Genomic DNA, 5,265 nt, shown 5'->3' with positions numbered 1-5,265 from the left:
TAACTTTCATTGGCCCTCAAGTTTGTTGTCTCGGTTGAATCCATAGTGTGAGCGATGTTGCACTTAAAATGTAAGGAATTTTTTAGAATAGTGAGTTTTTTTTTACATTCTCGATGGCAGTGGGCTACTTGTTATGCATATTAAGCTGTTGATGCAGATGGTTTTCATCCAAGTAGAAGCCCCTTCTTCTTTCTTGATTAAAAATCATACTTCAATACCGAAGAGAAGCATACCCACCTCCCAGGGCTTATTGCTTCACCCCATAAAAGTGGCTACTTTTTTCTACAAGCTTTTTGAACTGCTCGTCATCGACCGTTTGAACGCGAAGTGTTACGTTCTGCCATACCAGTCTGGTTTTCAGCCTCATATCACTTGTGCCCCTGCTTTGTCCGTTTTTGAGAACGCATTGAATAATGCTGATGCAAGAGGAGATGCACGTTCTCGTGCCTCCTGATCAAGATATGCACAAAGTGTTTGATTCTCTCATTGACGCTACTACGTTACTCCATGCTATAAAAAGCGTAGGGTAAGCTCCTTCATACATCCGAGGTCTCCATGACATGCATTGTCGACTTAAAGTTTGCATAGTGCTCTATTGATCATCTAAAGCAGATGGTCGAAATGCAATTAGTTATAACTACTGCTGCTGCTAGTACTAGTGCTATTACTAGAAACACAACTGTTTTAAATACAAATTCTGCTAATGTGACCACTATTACTTCTATGCCTAAGGGTATGAGGGGAAATTTTCAGAGAATTTTGTGGAAAAAAGGTGAACTGAATCACAACATGCCTTCTCTATACAAGTTGTCAAAATGGCGTATTAGAAATATCTCGAGAACAGTTTGGAATTCGAAGTTGCAAGTTACAGGACTTGTTACAGAGGAAATTAAACTAACCAAACAAACAATATTTATCTTGAGAACAATATTTACATCATATTGCAACTGCTTCTACTCATACTAGTACTACTGGTACCATTACTACTACTATTATTACTGCTACTACTACTACTACTACTACTTCAACTAAAGCTAAGGCTACTACTATTAATTTTATTTCAACTACTACTACTGCTGCTACTATCACTGCTGGTACTACTATTACTTTACTAATGCTGACAGTATTGATACAAAAAATGCAACCCATATCGAAATTAAAGACAGGGCTACAAAGGTCAACACCAAGAAACCAAAAAAAATATTATTGGCGTAATTTTTTTCCAACGCTTAGTAAATGAAACTTAATGTTTCTCTACTGCCAATGAGGAGGAATATGCCTATAAAGAGTATCTAAATACAAATCTAAAATTCTTGGTCGTAAATACGTTTAAATAGAATTGTCGGTGAATAAAAATTTAGACTACTTAAATGCTAAAATACGAATTTTAATACTGAAATTAATTTTGATTCGGAGTTCATGGTGGAAAAACTTTTTTTCTTTAATAAAAAAACACCACTAATGGTTGGTAGAGGACTATAGTTCTTTCTGACCCGCAGTAAACGTGCTAAAATTAAATAATTCAGTGACCCAATAGCTTCTTTCTAAAATGACTGACCATAAGTCATACGCTCCCTACTGCTTCTGCGCAGAATTAGTAGTTTTCAGTACCGAGCCTGTGGGAGTTTGCCGTCTTTTATTCTTTTCATATGTCCCCAGTACTTCCAACATCTCTGAAAAATTTTACAGGTGATTATAAGCTGCTCAGTCTGGGCTCTAATCTACATATTCGATATTCTTTCAATCCAGTTTACTGAAAGTATATTTCTGATGCAAATGTTCTCAAATCCAAACAGTTTAGTATCGGAAGTTTTTGCCATGTTCTATGATTCACAACCATACAGGAGTGAAAAGGATGTACTGATCAACAATCGTAAATTGAGCTACTGGTAGCAATTAAAATGCACAGGATAAAGTTCTGCTCCTATATATGAAATATAAATCATAAATTCCCTTTCACAATCACCGTCTTTCGTTACAATTGTTCGCCGAAATGATACCTGAATTGTACCGCTTCGAAATTTTTCGCCCAGGTAGAGCGGTTTCCTGAATATACGTTAGAATATATGATACCTGAATTGTACCGCTTCGAAATTGTTCGCCCAGGTAGAGCGGTTTCCTGAATATACGTTAGAATATACGATACAAAAGGTTTAGACTCAAAAATGACTGTTGTTGTTGGTATTTTTTCTTATTTAAAAATACAACACAGTAATCGCAATCTTTGCAAAAACAAAAAAGAAGAACCACAGATTACCTAAAAATGACTTGCTAGGCCTCTGAGCAGAAATTGTTCACCCAGGTAGAGCGGTTTCCTGAATATACGTTAGAATATATGATACAAAAAGTTTAGACTCTAAAAATGACTGTTGTTGTTGGTATTTTTTTCTTATTTAACCATACAACACATGAATAGCAATCTTTGCAAAAACAAAAAAGAAGAACCACAGATTACCTAAAAATGACTTGCAAGACCTCTGAGCAGAAATTGTTCGCCCAGGTAGAGCGGTTTCCTGAATATACGTTAGAATATACGATACAAAAAGTTTAGACTCTAAAAATGACTGTTGTTGTTGGTATTTTTTTCTTATTTAACCATACAACACATGAATAGCAATCTTTGCAAAAACAAAAAAGAAGAACCACAGATTACCTAAAAATGACTCGCTAGGCCTCTGAGCAGAAATTGTTCGCCCAGGTTGAGTGGTTTCCTGAATATACGTTAGAATATATGATACAAAAAGTTTAGACTCTAAAAATGACGTTTGTTGTTGTTATTGTTTTCTTATTTAACCATACAACACATGAATCGCAATCTTTGCAAAAACAAAAAAGAAGAACCAGAGATTACCTAAAAATGCTTGCTAGGCCTCCGAGCAAAAATTGTTCACCCAGGTAGAGCGGTTTCCTGAATATACGTTAGAAAATACGATACAAGAAGTTTGGACTCTAAAAATGACTGTTGCTGTTAGTATTTTTTTTATTTAACAATACAGCACATGAATCGCAATCTTTGCAAAAACAAAAAAGAAAGAGCCACAGATTACCTAGAAATGACTTGCTAGGCCTCTGAGCAGAAATTGTTTGCCCAGGTAGAGTGGTTTCCTGAATATACGTTCGAATATACGATACAGAAAGTTTAGACTCTAAAAATGACTGTTGTTGTTGGTATTTTTTTCTTATTTAACCATACAACACATGAATCGCAATCTTTGCAAAAACAAGAAAGGAGAACCAGAGATTACCTAAAAATGACTCGCTAGGCCTCTGAGCAGAAATTGTTCGCTCAGGAAGAGCGGTTCCCTGATTATATAATACAAAAAAATTAGACTCTAAAAAGACTGTTGTTGTTGGTATTTTTTTCTTATATAACAATACAACACATGAATCGCAATCTTTGCAAAAACAAAAAAAAGAACCACAGATTACCTAGAAATTACTTGCGAGGCCTCTGAGCAGAAATTGTTCGCCCAGGTAGAGCGGTTTCCTGAATATACGTTAGAATATACGATACAAAAAGTTTAGACTCTAAAAATGACTGTTGTTGTTGTTGTTGTTTTCTTATTTAACCATACAACACATGAATCGCAATCTTTGCAAAAACAAAAAAGAAGAACCACGGATTACCTAGAAATGACTCGCTAGGCCTCTGAGCAGAAATTGTTCACCCAGGAAGAGCGGTTCCCTGATTATACAATACAAAAAAATTAGACTCTAAAAAGACTGCTGTTGTTGGTATTTTTTTCTTATTTAACAATACAACACATGAATCGCAATCTTTGCAAAAACAAAAAAAAACCACAGATTACCTAGAAATTACTTGCGAGGCCTCTGAGCAGCAATTGTTTTCCCAGGTAGAGCGGTTTCCTGAATATACGTTAGAATATACGATACAAAAAGTTTAGACTCTAAAAATGACTGTTATTGTTGGTATTGTTTTCTTATTTAACCATACAACACATGAATCGCAATCTTTGCAAAAACAAAAAAGAAGAACCACAGATTACCTAGAAATGACTCGCTAGGCCTCTGAGCAGAAATTGTTCACCCAGGAAGAGCAGTTCCCTGATTATACAATACAAGAAAATTAGACTCTAAAAAGACTGCTGTTGTTGGTATTTTTTTCTTATTTAACAATACAACACATGAATCGCAATCTTTGCAAAAACAAAAAAAAAGAACCACAGATTACCTAGAAATTACTTGCGAGGTCTCTGAGCAGAAACTGTTCGCCCAGGTAGAGCGGTTTCCTAAATATACGTTGGAATATACGATACAAAAAGTTTAGACTCTAAAAATGACTGTTGTTGTTGGTATTGTTTTTTTATTTAACCATACAACACATGAATCGTAATCTTTGTAAAAAAAAAAAAAGAAGAACCACAGAGTACCTAGAAATGACTCGCTACCTAGGTATTTTTTTTTATTTAACAATACAGCACATGAATCGCAATCTTTGCAAGAACAAAAAAGAAGAACCACCGATTACCTAGAGATGACTTGCTAGGCCTCTGAGCAGAAATTGTTCGCCCAGGTAGAGCGGTTTCCTGTATATACGTTTGAATATGCGATACAAAAAGTTTAGACTCTAAAAATGACTGTTGTTGTTGGTATTGTTTTCTTATTTAACAATACAACACATAAATCGCAATATTTGCAAAAACAAAAAAGATGAACCACAGATTACCTAGAAATGACTCGCTAGGCCTCTGAGCAGAAATTGCTCGCCCAGGTAGAGCGGTTTCCCGAATATACGTTAGAATAAACGATACAAAAAGTTTAGACTCTAAAAATGACTGTCGTTGTTGGTATTTTTTTCTTATTTAACAATACAACACATGAATCGCAATCTTTGCAAAAACAAAAAAGAAGAACCACAGATTACCTAGAAATGACTTGCTAGGCCTCTCAGCAGAAATTATTCGCCCAGGTAGAATGTTTTCCTGAATATACGTTAGAATATACGATACAAAAAGTTTAGACTCTAAAAATGACTGTTGTTGTTGTTATTGTTTTTTTATTGAACAATACAACACATGAATCGCAATCTTTATAAAAACAAAAAAGAAGAACCACAGATTACCTAAAAATGACTTGCTAGACCTCTGAGCAGAAATTGTTCGCCCAGGTAGAGCGGTTTCCTGAATATACGTTAGAATATACGATACAAAAAGTTTAGACTCTAAAAATGACTGTTGTTGTTGGTATTATTTTCTTATTTAACCATACAACACATGAATCGCAATCTTTGCAAAAACAAAAAAG

The sequence above is a fragment of the Artemia franciscana genome, chromosome 17 (assembly GCF_032884065.1).
Source record: "Artemia franciscana chromosome 17, ASM3288406v1, whole genome shotgun sequence".
Classification (NCBI taxonomy): Eukaryota; Metazoa; Arthropoda; class Branchiopoda; order Anostraca; family Artemiidae; genus Artemia; species Artemia franciscana.
This window is presented reverse-complemented; position numbering follows the sequence as displayed.